This window comes from Triturus cristatus, chromosome 5_1 (assembly GCF_964204655.1).
Source record: "Triturus cristatus chromosome 5_1, aTriCri1.1, whole genome shotgun sequence".
Classification (NCBI taxonomy): Eukaryota; Metazoa; Chordata; class Amphibia; order Caudata; family Salamandridae; genus Triturus; species Triturus cristatus.
Window position 1 is genome coordinate 582,399,325 of NC_140587.1, and position 14,274 is coordinate 582,413,598.

A 14,274-nucleotide genomic window follows, 5' to 3' on the forward strand; every position below is an offset into this window, starting at 1 on the left:
ATATTCTGACGTGTCTTCAGGCTTATTAATAACAAAGAATTCAGCAATGGCTTTTCAGATTTTGGTACAAGATTCCTTGTCTCTGGTGAGCGACCCTGGGAAGTACCACCTGGGGGTAGTTGAGGTGTTCCCACCCCAAGTAAAACTAACAGAGAGCAGACTATGATCTGATACAGAAAGGGGGAATATCTTGGCCTCCTGCAGGGCGCCTTGCAGAGATTGACTAATAAAAATGTAATCAAGCTGAGAGTAGGTATGGTGAACATGTGAGTAGAACGTAAAGTCACGGGTCTGAGGGTAGAGAGTGCGCCAAGAGTCTAGAAGCCCCATGTTGTGAAGTCGCTGCTGTGTGTCCAAGGAGAAGGAGCCCATGTCCGAGCGTTGCGCTCCTGTACTATCCAGCTCCTTCTGCCAGATCAAATTAAAGTCACCCATGAAGATTAGTGGGCCCTCCGCAAAATCCGTCAATTTCCCCAAAAATATGTGCAGGAAGACCGTCTGCCCAGTATTAGGGGCATATACTGCTGCAAAGGTGCAATTTTCCCTTGCAGGCGACCCTTGACCATAACCCAGTGGCCATCTTTATCATGTTGGACTCCCAGAGGCTGAAATTGAATGGAGGAGCGAAACCTGATCGCCACTCCCCTGTGTTTCGTCTGAGCGGAGGACCTATAAATCAATGAGAAGTGTTTATGCTTGAGGCGTGTGTCTTCTGCTCTGGTTAACTGCGTCTCCTGCAGGGCTACTATTTCAAGATGGTGGTCAATAATGTATTTCCATACCTTGTGGCGTTTTTGGGGGGAGTTGTGACCCCTTACATTCCATGTATCAATAACGATCGGCATTATGAGATAGGGAAAAGATCACTGCTCGGCCAGAAGTTTCACAGGACCCAACAATCCCCTGGCCTCAGTTCCACCCCAGGATAATGCGGAGTGCCAGAACGAGCCCGCAATGTGAGTGTAGATATCCAAGAACCCCTCAGAACTTACTGTTAAAAAGCCGCCACCATGTCCCTCCCACTCCCCCCCTCAACCCCTAACAAAAAAAGAACAAACATGAAAAAATATACCATACAAACCCTACGAAGTGGCTCCCTGGATGGGCTAAAACGACCCTGTAGGAGCCAGGGGGGACAGCAGGTCCGAGGACCCCGTCCACGCCCGTCCCAGAGAAAGACATTTATGAAAACAAAATAATGCGGCTGAAAGAGAAGTCACTATATTCATCTATACCTAACGGAACCGCAGCAGGAAGTTATCCACAATGAGGAACATAATGTATAGCAATATCTGAGCAAACACAAGATAACCAAAGACACCCACAGTCTCAACCCTCAAACCAGCATGTCGTAGAAGTAAGGAAGTAGCACCGGTCCTACGGAAGGATCCACCAATGTCTGCAGCTTCCCCATCGTCCGGGCAGGTGACCAAAGCCCCCCACAGGAGGGCAGCCTGAGGCCCGAGGGCAGGGAAGCCTGGGTATAGACCTACTCCTGTCGGTCGCTACTGAACACGCCGGTAGACAGCGGTTTCAATATGACACAGTTCGTAGCCTGTGAAGGACAGTTCTGGGGCGTAAGCCCTGAGAGTTCATCGACGTGTCCTACGCGATCCCGCAGACCAGATAGATTTTGAAGTTGAACGTCAAGCAGGATCTCCATCGTTACCCTGAGGGGGGCTAGTTTTATTTTAAGGGTCTGTGGGGCCAGCACCTCTGAGAAGAGGCCCACCAAGTAGGCCTCCAGATCGGGGACATCTGCGCCCTCCTTCAAATCCCGGACCCGTATGTTATCCGGCCGTGCTCTATTTTCGAGATCTTCAGCCTTAAGTTGCGCCAAGTGCAGCTGGTCTTTAAGGGTACGGACATCTTCTCTCATCTCGGTAGAGACCTGTTTCTGCTCCTGGCATTGTGACTCGAGGTCAAGAACTCTAGTGCCAACAAAGTCCACATCTTGTTTTAAGGAGGACAAACGCTCCGTCAAATCTGACCGCAGTTGGTCTATGGAGGATTTGATGTCGTGACTAATTTCTTTGTGCAGTTCAGATTTAAAGTCCTTGAACATGTTAAGGAGGTCCACCTTCGTAAGAGCCATTGCTGCAGATCCCCCTTCACTGCGGAGTGTCTATCGTTTTTCTGCAGATGCGAAAAAGTCCAATACTTTGTGTGGCGTCTTATCTGTTGCCTTCTTTGGCGGCATATGGATGGAGCCAAAAGAGCTGTGCCGGCTGGCCACTGAGGAGGCGCATGGGCGAGGATCCAGTTGGTGTATGGCCTACACTGGTGCGCAGGGGCGGGCTGCAGGATTCCAAGAACAGTATCCGTGGGATAGTGGCGGACCGCCACCAGGGGTACACTTGGCTATCCGTGGCGCGATCAGGAGGGAACGTCAGCGGAACTTGGGAGCGAGATCCCCAGTTAGAGAGTGGATGGCCCAACAAGCAGTGCACAGCACTCCTCACATCTCCTGTAGGCAAGAGGAGTCAGTCCAAAGCGAGCTTCAGGGAGGGGCGCAGGAGACAGGAGCGCTATGTTCCAAGTCTAATAGAGGACGCAGACCCGAGGCCTACAGTCAGCGGGTAGCGCCACACGTTGGCGGTGCGGGGCATGATGAAGCTGTACTGAGGAGTCGATGAGGAGCAGCACCCCACGCCCCCAGGTCCACTGCGGGTGTGTGGCAGCCCTCTGGGGTGTGCAGGCAGGGATCAGCTAAAGTATAGTTGGCAGCCCCGATGAAGAGTGCGCAAAAAGACCAGAGCCCCCAACCGTTAAAGGCGCCAGTAATCGTCATCTACAGAAACGCGGCTGCCATTTTTAAGTCAGGCACGTGTGGTGTGGGAAGTCTCGGTGAGAGCCGCACATCGCCGCTAGCTCATGAATGCATGCCTGAGCTGCGCTGTACCTCATCGTGGCGGTAAGCCTCCCAGGCGGGATCCAGTGTCCCCGCGCAGCTGCCGGAGGTCGGGGCACGCTATGTCGCTACGGCGGGACTCCAGCCGCCATGTCAGTGGATGCTGGCCTCTCCCCTCCAGACGACTCTGAGCTCAAACGGGCCAGACTCTCAGCGTCGGAATCAGCAAAGGGGCCCTCCGCCGACGCCCCACATCTTCGGACACAGGTGAGTGATAGTTGTGACGTTCTCAGGTTCGCCCAGCCGCCGTTTTCGTGTCCGGAACAGCGCGCGGACCGGGAGCCGAGACGGTCTACGTCGATCGGCCATCTTGCCCGGCCACGCCCCCGTGAGTTTGTTTTTACAGAGCTAAAAAATTTGCAGAGCAGGCAACCCAGACATGGTGCCCGCTTGGCAAAGTTGTCTACCCTTACTGCAGATGCTGCCCTAATGGCTATAGCGATCTCTGCTAGGCAGAAGAGAATCGTAATCCCTAACTAGGGCGTGTGGACCTCTACCAGGGGAGCAGAGGCCAGGGCATCCACTGACCTGGTGGGCGAGAGGCTATCCACCTGATTGTAAATGACCACCTTTATTTGCATTAGTAGTAAAACTTAGCAATTGCTTTTTCAGCATTTCGAACACATTATTTTGGCATTTGAGTTACATACTGTGTTTGACTTACCTGATAGTATGTCTTCCATGTTTATTATGTTCAAGTGGGAGTGTTTATATAGCAAGTGTGTACTATGGCGCCATTAAGATTGACAAAAGCTTCCTGCAAGCCGAAACGCGTCTCTTCTCCTACCTTATGGGTTGAAGGTGTCCTGAAAAATAAATCGATGCCGTACCCTGACATCCTCGTGTCCTTGCCTTCTTCCAGGGACTTGTCTTTGGGAGCTGGATGGTGTGTTCATTTGTATTAGTAGATGTGCACATTATTCATGTCCTGTTCTATTCCTAGCTTTTGTAATTTACCACTACTGTGTGGTGGTGCCTAAAACTTCTTCGTTTGTTTTCATCCTTAAACTCTGACTGCGCTAGCCACAGGACAAGACGGACAATCATTGCAGTGGTGAATTTCAGTTTGCGTTATGGGCTACAGAAATGGAATGTAGACCATTCAGATTCTGTAAATCTCAATTAGAATTGACTTAAGCATTTGATGCCAACAGATTTTGTTTTTCTTTATAAAGTCTGATTTCTAAAGTTCCCATTGTGGTTTCGCAAGCTGATGTTAGCACCCCTTTTCAAGAAGAAATGTAAAAGATGACACATTGTTACATACAAGAAGCTTCCGCTTCATTGTATTCCAAACTTTTAATTCAGGTCATATCAAATAAATATCAACATAATAAGTTTTACACTTTACATGTAATAAATGAAAGATTTAGTTTTTTTAACAAAAACTGTAAAGTCCCTGTACTTCTCAGGGGAACAGGCTTATCCTGCATGTGAGAGGTGCTATATCATCTACCAGATATGCACAAGGGCCAACCACTAGTTCTAAGCTAATCCTGAGGGCTGAACCAACTCCCTAACTCTTCTGCCCAGAGATCTTCTGATGAACAATTTGAACAATGAATCCACTTTTTTCCCCCACCTGTTACCCTGAACCCCAAACTATAGTGGCCCTAAGAGCTGAGAACCTATTTAATTCTGTACCACTGCAAAATGTTGACAGAGATTTCAAGATCGAAGGAAGAAAAAGTATTTTGACATCCCTTAAGGCATTTTTAACGAATAGTAGATGTGTGGTGAAAAACAATTTTCACATAGCACTCTCTTCTGTCCTAATTCCTCTTCTTTTGTGACTGACGGGGAAGAAAAACCCATACATCAGATACATTTGTTTGCCTAAGATAGTTTTGACAGTCATTCAAAAACACAGAAAATTATTTTTAAGGCTTGTAGAAGTAAACATTTCTGTTGCCAAGTGGCACTTGATACGTCATAACAGTAAGTAAAGTTTCTACATGCAAAATGGATTATCTCTTTAATATCAGGTAAGAGGAAGATATTGTATGAGAAGGTTTCCAAAATGGAGACTACAATGGGTTATCTCTCATATATAACCAATTTATAAAGTAAGCTATGCATTATAAGTATTTTATCAATACAAACAGCCATCTACTAATTGCTTGCACTGTCTGAATCTGGAAGAGAAGTACAAGTTCTCCAACATTTGATTTTTCATATATTCACATGCCTGAACCATTCCCCGTTATCAGGCTGGGAATCCCTGGTAATCTTAAACTGTTGTAAATAGTGTTAAAAATACCCATAGGCCTCAACAACAGTGTTTGTATAGTAGCACATCCACTTCATTTGAAGCAACCCGGACTTCAGTCAGTGAGATGGAAGTACCAGCTCTCCTACTACACTTAGAGACCACCGAAGCTCAAGTCCCCAAGCATAGCTCTGCTCTAACCTCTCAGTGACCAAATCCTGTTACTTTCTAGTCTACTTAGGACTGTCCTTCCCTCCCTTCAGCTTTCAGAGAGCTTTAAGTTGCTTATAGGGGAAATTCCCTTTTTCTGGGTCAAGGAGACCCTTGATCTGTCACCATGTCTGACAGAGAGAAAAAAACTCTTTTCAAATTATGTTCTACTTGTGGTCAGAAGAAAATCTTCATTGATGGCCTACTTGAGCAATGTACTTATTGCCTTTATCCAGTGGACAAGCCTTAAACCTTTCTATCAAAACTCCTAAAGCACAAATAGAAAATTGACTGTATCCATTGGAAAAGAAACCAACATTGGTAAATGCACTAGGTTTCGCCTATGTGATTAATAATAAGCTGTATTTTTGTTGTTAGTTGTAGCTTGCTGAGTAGTTGTACAATCTAAGTTACAGAAAGTCTGTTAAAGTGCTATGACTTGTCTATGTACAAAAAGGCAATATATTGTGCTGTTACTAGTGGTATAGTGCGGGTAAGTAATAGCAAAATTTTGAGAAATGAAACAGGGAAATATTAGAATTAATTGATGTGATAGCAATATTATGTGTTTAGAGGAGTTCTGACAACTTTTGGGCCCGGTGTCACTGCACCTGCTGCACCATTGAAATCATGACCCTAGTCAAGTGCCTGCAAGGTCACTTGTGACTGCTTATTTAGTGGAAATATATAGCAATATGTGGAGTTTAGAGGAGTTTTGATAACGTTTGACCCGGTGCCACTGCACCTGCTGCACCATTCAAATCAAAACCTTATTGCCTTTTAGGTAACTGCACTTGTGACTGCTTTTTTAGTAGTAACAATTTGTAAAATATTATAATTGGTGTCTAGAGGGGTTCCAAGAGCTTTGGGCCCCTGTGTCACTGCACCTGCTGCACCATTCAAATCAAGTTCATTTTAACTGCAAGCTAACTGCGATTGTGACTGCCTGTTTAGTAGTCACATATAACAATATTATGTGTTTAGAGGAGTTCTGACAACTTTTGGGCCCTGTGCTACTGCACCTGCTGAACCATTCAAATCATTACCCTGTTGTCTACCTAGTAACTGCACTTGTGGCTGCCTGTCTAGTAGTAAAATATAGTATAGCTCTAGTATACTACCTTTTTTTTAACGTGCAATGTTTATTTCAACATTTAGAATTTGATCATAATGACCAAATAAAGTTGAAAAAAACCTATCTGAGAATGCCTACAAAGTGCAAAGAAATGTACTGACCCATGAACAGGAAATGCCACAAATGTTCTAAGGCCAAAGCACTAGCTTTACTCAACTAAGTAATAAAAAGCATGCATTCCAGCTTACTGTTAGAAGCTGTCTGCCTTTTCCGTGGGAAGAGATCTTATCTTGACAGTGAATTGGGCTTAAACAGTGTGAACAGCTTAAGTTGAAGTATCATAAATGCGTGCAGCCAGGGGAAGTTAACAAAAAAGAAACTTTCCACAGAAAGCTAACTGATAGTAGGTCCCTTTTAAGATATATTAAATACAAGAGATTTCACAAGCACAGAGCAGGCGCTGTGTAGGCCAAACCTAAAAACTACCCTTCTAATTGTTAGTGAAAGGAGGGCGAAGCGCTGTATAGACAGTTGTAAATGTTTGTAAAACTGCTATCTGAAAAATGTTTGGCAAACTGTTTGCTTGAATCTGACATAGGTCATTGAAAACAGTTTTTAAAGTATTTTTAAGACTTGGTTTTTATAATTTTCTGACTGCACTTTATTTAAAAGAGTTTTGGGGAAAGGTCAGTGGAGGTTTGGGCCGCCATTTTGCTGGGACCATTGGAAAGAGCTTGTGTTGTAAGGTGTGCGGTCTAGTGTGCTGAAGCGAACAAGCCCAAATACCCAGAAAAAGTAGGCTGATGCACAGACGCTGGCACACCAAAGGCAAGCCCATCTGCGCCCATCTGTGGCTAGAGGCGCCAGGGTTAGGAATCATGCCAGTTCAACTAGGCATACTTATTCTTCGGGACTGCTACAATCCCTACGCCCTCCTATACACATAGGGTGCAATTTATTGGTTATAGGGAAGGACGATGTGAAATGTAAGTCCTGTGCTTTCACTTTATTTCAAGCTAAGGCGCATACCCTTAGTGCTTGTAATTTTGATGATCGAGTGAATCTGTGTAATGTGAGGGTTATGGCGGAAAAAGGACTGCATTTGTGCATGTTTAGTTTCAGCCGTCGCTAGATGGTCTCACTATGCGGAAATCTATGACTTAATTTGTGTCCAGGCTCTGGATGTTTTATTCATTACAGAGACCTAGCTCAATCAAAATTCCAACCCGGAAGTGGCCCTGGCCCTTCTGGCTTAATATAAGATCTTTAGATGTGACAGGAACAATGGGTAAGGGGTAGGAATTGCCATACTAATGAAAGACCTCTATTCTTGTTCCCTGGAACCCTTTATTGCCCCAGATTGCAAAGGTGTTCTCTTTCATTCGGGGCAAATGAAAAATTGTCCTTGTTGGTAGTCTTGATATAAAGATCCCCTAGTCCTGATAAAAACCTTCGGGATATATTCGAGATTATTTCACTGCTGATGCTAGCTAATTTTACCATAGTAGGTGATCTTGACTTAAATCTGGAGGATCTGTCTACAAATCCTATTTTTAACTTCCTTCATGTCTTGGAAGCAATTGAGCTTACGCAGTTGGGTTACGAACACCCTCTTGAAGCGGGTCATCTGTTGGATCCGGTATTCTCCAATCTGTCTCAGTTTGCGATGTGTCTGCCCCTATTCCAGTGCCTTAGTGTGATAATTATGCAGTTCTGCTAATTTTGGATGTGCAACTCCCCACCACGGCAGATAGAAGGTAGAATTATTAAAGCAGACAATGTTATTAACTACATGCTGGTCATTATCGTAGATTACTACAAAATAGACACCCAAAGGGCATTACTAATCCCAAAGAGGCAATAGTTAATACTATGTTTTGGATAGGTTTGTAGCTCGATGAACTGATTCCTGTTAGAGAGATAAAATTGAAGAAGAAACCACAGGCGCCCAGGTTCACAGAACAGATAGTGGCTCAGAAAAGCAATGTAAGGTGTTATAGTGCTCCTGGAGGAAATATTATGACACAGAAGACAAAAATGATCTATGGTGCTGCTATCCAAATCTATCATAAAATGATAAAAGAATTTAGCGCCAATTTTTATAGGACTGAAGTTGAAGTAAGTTGAAAACCTGACAAATATTTAGGACTGTGCAGGAGTTAATTCCGTGGAGGATGCTTCGGGTGAGAAATGTAATTTGCTCGCTAACCACTTTCCGAAAACAAATAACAGACTTATAGTCTAGTTTTTCCAAAAATACAGTGTATGCAAACATAGCACTGTCTACCCTCCAATCCTTTACATGGCTGCCTGGAAGAATTTGTTACAATTGAACTCGAGGGGCCACAAAATCTACTAGCCAAAATAAAATCAGGTTTTCTGAATGACTCAGCCAGAAGAGGTGTGTTAAAGTGCAGACTCTGTTCTCTTTACCATATTTGTCAATCTGGTGAATTTATCGCTATCAGAGGCTGGTTTTAGACCACTTCACATTACAGAAACCACTTTGCTTAAAGGGACAGAAGAAACATACCAGCTGCTTGATGATGAAGGCTGACGCTTATTTTGTTGAGTCTAAGTGAAGCATTTGACACCTGTAGCCCCTAAGGTTCTTCTAGGCAGGGTAGCTGTGATTGGGATTCGTGGTAAGGCCCTGCATCTGGAATGGCTCACCTAATTACTGAAAGATCACTTTTTTGAGGGGCTAGTGCCTCTGTTCTTGGCGGTGCGTCATCTTAACTTTGGGGTTTCACAGGGCTCGGCTCGCAGTCCCACTCTATTCAATGTCTATATTAGTCCTTTAGCAGCAATTGTGGAATCATTTGGGTTGCCCTTCGTATCTTATGCCGATAACACCCAATTAATTTTATCACTGCCGTCCTCTGTAGAGAAGGGACTGGTGCCCTTTAAAAACTTCATGGAAGCAGAAGCTCAGTGGATGTACTTGAATTTTCTCAAACGTAATGGTAGCAAGATGAAAATTGTCTGATAGGTAAACAGTCGGATTATTGGGGGCCCCAGTGGTGGCCGGAAATGTTAGGGCCAACCCTTCTCCCCAAATCGGAGGTAAAACATCTGTGTGTATGAGTGGATAACACATTGTCTTATGGGCCTCAAGTTAGAGCACTCCCCTCCAGCTGCTTTGACTTGCTTCTGAGTTTGAAGGAAGTGATTTTTCTTGTCTCCCACTCAGCCCAAAAGATGATGATTCAGGCCCTGGTCATCTCTTGGTTGTACTACTGTAATATGCCATTCCTGCGTCTTCCTAGATCCGCCAAAAAAAGACTACAAATCATCCAAAATGCAGCAGCGAGATTTCTTTGCTATGTGCCAAGTTCACAATTGTGGCTCAGCAAGTGACTGTCTTGTGTTGGCTCCCCATCGATAAGAGGATGCATTTTAAGGTCTTATGCATGGTGTATTGTATTTGCTACTAAACTGGTGCACTTACTTTGCAGCCTCTTATTCAACCATATCACCCTCCTAGGCCGTCTAGGTCAGTGGAGCTTAATCTAGCAGTGATTTCCCAGTTTTATGAAAGCAATACAAGGAGGCCGGTCTTCTGTACACTCACACCAACTGTATGGAACAAACTTCCCTATCCTTTAAGGACAACATATAATCATTTCAGTTTCAGAAAGCAGCTTAAGACCTGGCTGTTCCAACTCTTAGCTGTGCTCTCTTCACTAGCTTCTTAACGTGCTGGGAAGCCCTAATTTAGAACAGCCATTTGTGTTATAAATTCTTTTAACCTTCCATTCTAGGGGTGTGGGGGGGTGATGCCTCCTCTTCTGGGGATGATTCAGTGAAAAGGTGAAAGGTGCTCCTTCAAGCATTTCCACAAATTTGGTGCAAAAAAGGAAACATGATTTACCCGAGTTAGACTTGCATCTCAAAGCGCATGCAGCCACCTCCACACACAAAAAGACCAGAGCTTCCTCCAAAAAACCCTTCACGAATGATGTACAAAACCCTGCCCAACAGTCTTTGAGAAACTCGATCTCTCTGGACATCCGGACTCATTTCTAGTCTCCGTTGGAGACTTCTTCGTCTTCGACGTGGAAGAAAAATCCATTGTCATCTGTGGCACTGGACTCGCGGGCGTCCATGAAGATAGCGTCAACAGCGTGTCCCTCATTTATTGACAACCAGACCCCATCATCGACGATGACAGCTCATGTGTCAAGATCAAAATCATTCGACACCAAGGACGTCCTTGCTCCTGATGACTACTTTGTAGACTTTGACAGTGACACTGTCGACAACAGTTTTTCCCACGCCAGAATTTTGGAATGTTGAATGGTCATGGTGAACTGAGAGATCAAGAAGCTTCAGAGATTACTTATGGTCCTTGCAAATTGGATGTCTGCTGCGGAATTTGAAGAAGACTCTATGGATGATGAGGATGTTTATCAGGAGTATGATTACCCGCTACAGATATGTAGCTGATCATCCTCATAAACCCTATTACCAGTGTGGCTATGCGTAATGTGAGATTAAAACAATACAGCAGATGATAGACATCTTTCAAAGACTATTTCCTCAACAGCCAGCCAGGCAGCCCATGCTGGCCCCTCCTCCACTGCCACCTTCTCCCCTTGCACCTCCTCCTCCACCACCTTGACTACAACTTCCACCACCATCACCCTGCACCTCACCTCCACTCCTTTCACAGCCAAGACCACTTCCAAATAGTTACACCAAAGCTGGTCCCGCCAACTCCTAAGGATATGGTAGACGAGTATTCTTCTGATGCGTCCTATTTGGTTATGTAGGAAGAGGGCGAATGAACAGTGATTGTGTCAAGGAGTGGGATGTCATACCTAGGTGACAAGTCCCCTATACAGCGGAATACTCCTCTGGACATCATGGCTAGTTTCCATCCACTTTTGGTGAGAGTTACTAAAAGTTCAACCTTCAAATGCCCTCTGTAGAGCTCTGTGCTTCTTGTAGGCTTCAAGGAGCAACCACATAAAGCTGGTAAATGAATATCTGTTTTGGACTTTCTATGGTCAGAAGGTCTAAAATGAGTGAAAATTCCAGCCACGGTGTCTGCAATGTTGCCCAGTTTGGAGAAGTACAGGGCCCCAGACTCCGGTCCTGCATTCCTTACAGGCTATCCTAAGAAAGACTCTGTTGTAGTGTCAGCGACTCAGAGCAAATCAAAGAATCCAATCACACCTTTCTCTGCACTCCCTGATACAGACAGCAGGTGAATAATTAACTTGGTTCAAAGAATTGGATCCATGGCGGCAGCATCAATTAAGGCCACAAATTCCATTGCCACTTTTTGCCCCCACATGGGAGTCTATGACAACGGACTGTTGAGTGAGACAGATTGTATGCTCAGGTCATACCTTTGAGTTTGTTCAGACACCATCCATTTGGCCACCTTGAAAGAAGCATCCTCTACATTTGCTGGAATATAAACAATAAATTCTCCTGGATTATTTTGAATCCAGAATAAAACACGTCCAATGGAGATCTCAGGGAACTGAAGACATTCCTCAGAAAACAGACCTTTTGCATGTTAACGCTCTAAGATGTCCTCCTGACATGCCAGAGAAAGTATTAAGAAATGTCTCTGCATTTTCAAGATGCATAGTTTCACTTCCCAATACACTAGCAATACAGAAAATATCTCTACTTTGCAGTGGCCAATTTAAGGTGCTTCCCTTGGGCCTCAAATCAGCGCCACAGATCTTTACAAAGTATGTAGGGACAGTTGCTACCTTCCTCAGACAACAAGGTCACCAAATGTACCCATAACTGGACGACTGGCTCGCCGAAGCTCCATCAGGGGAAGAGGCAAAGAATTCCGCGGCCGCCTGCATCAATCTGTTTTGCACGTTAGATATCACTTTGAACACTGACAGGTCTTCTTTGCAACTGAACACAAATATTCTGTTCTTAGGAGCTCTACTAGATAGGCAATTGTTGAAGGCCTTTCCATCACCAGAAGGAGAGGAGTAGCTGCAGGCCATGGTAAAGAATCGTTTTACCAAACAATCGGTCTCAACCCGGCACTGCACATTTCTGCTAGGCCTGATGTCATCATGCATTGGCCTTATAGCCTTTTCAGACTCTGAATGAGACCCGTCCAACAAGATGTAGACACTCAGTGGAAACAAATAGACAGGTAATATGATGACACAGTCACAAGACTGCAGAAACACGCACTGATGTAGTGGAGATTTCCCGCGTCTCTCAGGGCAACTCTCACTTTCCAACCTTCATCAGACAGTGTAGTGCTGACAATGGATGCGTCCATGGACGGCTGGGGAGCTCACTTGCAGGAACGGTCGACCGGAGGCCATTAGTCGGATGCAGAAAAGATGCTCCATTTCAGCATTCTGGAGCTCCAAGCCATAAGACGTTCCTTTGAAGACTAGCTTCTCAAGCAGTTCTCATCAGGTCAGACAAGACAACGTTAGTGTTTTACAAAGCTAGGTAGGAAGGAACGTGACCCCATCCCCTCTTGAAAGAGGCACACAGCAAGGGATTGGGCCATTTCTCACAACGTTAACATGGAACTTTTACCAGGGCACCACAATGACCAAGCTGGCATGCTCAGTTAACAAATGACCGACTGCCGCAAGTAGAAACTTCACCAGTAACAGGCCAATTACATTTTCCAAAAGTTGGATCAGCCCACAAATGATTTGTTGGCCACCCGGAACAACAGAAAATGCTGGTACTACGCCAGCAGATTTTGCAAACCAGGGACTATGAGCAATGCTCTTTCAATCAAATGGTCCATTTCCTATGCATGCTCCTTCCCTCCATTTTTGCTGATCCTCAGGGTACTGAGGACGCCAAAGGTGGATCACTGTACCCTGAGCCTAATTGTCGGGCGTGGCCACACCAGTACTAATACAGCAAACCGCTACAACTATCTGCACATCTGCCGAAGTTACTGAAACTGTACTCCATGCTGCTCTCCAGACAACACTAAGATACTTCACCACACCCCATTTCACTAAACCTCACCGCATGGTACCTGACCACTTAGAGTTTGGTCACATGGATTTGCCGTCAGAACATAGAAACATCCTGGTGCAGACATGAGTGCCAGCAACCACAAGGTATATAATGCCAAGTGGAAGTGTATTTTTCTGCGTTTGCTGCACAACCAAAGGTTTTCATCCACTCTTTATATAGCCCCACCAAATACTCCCATACTTGTTGAACCTAGCCAAGAGTTGTCTGAAATACTCATTAGTACGAGTCGATCTAGTAGCAATATCAAGAGTTAAGTGAACAGAAGACCCCTCCTCCACTCTGTTCTTTCAGAGAATCACAAAACAATTTGGAAAGAAACTGGTTAGAGCATTACCACATGTACTGTGTCATGCAAAATTAGCACTGTCCTGGCTCAGCTGCTGCTGCCTTCCCTCAAACCGATCCACAAGGCACAGGTAAAGTTCATCTCTTGGAAGACCACGCTTCTCCTAGTGCTTCCATCAGCAAGGAGGGTAAGGGAAATGTAAGCATTCACTGTCAAAGAACCCTTTCTACGATTCACAAGCAGATAAGTCATTTTGCAAGCCAACCTTAAATTCATGCCTAAAATCCCTACTGACTTCCATTTAAATTAACCTGTCATACTATGCTGTTTCTTCCTGCATCCAACAATGTCAGCTGGAAGATCATTGCATTATTTAGATTGTGCAGATGCATTGGGTTCTAAATAGACAAGACAAAGGACATCCACTCATTAGACCTGCTGTTTGTGTCTATCGGCTGACCATGAAAGGTTCAACCCCTAAAATAGGGGATAGAATGTTGGCTGTCAACCTGCATTACTTACTGTCACAGCAAAGTCAAGCGTTAGTTCCAGAGAATAGTGGGGGCGCATTCCACCAGTAG

At 44.9% G+C, this 14,274-nt stretch overlaps 1 protein-coding gene across 4 annotated transcripts in view; it reads left to right on the top strand.

Annotated features, from left to right (window-relative positions):
- Positions 1-14,274, top strand: part of MYBL1 (MYB proto-oncogene like 1) — a 687,544-nt gene that overhangs the window by 128,106 nt on the left and 545,164 nt on the right. The gene's annotated exons all lie outside the window — the stretch shown is intronic.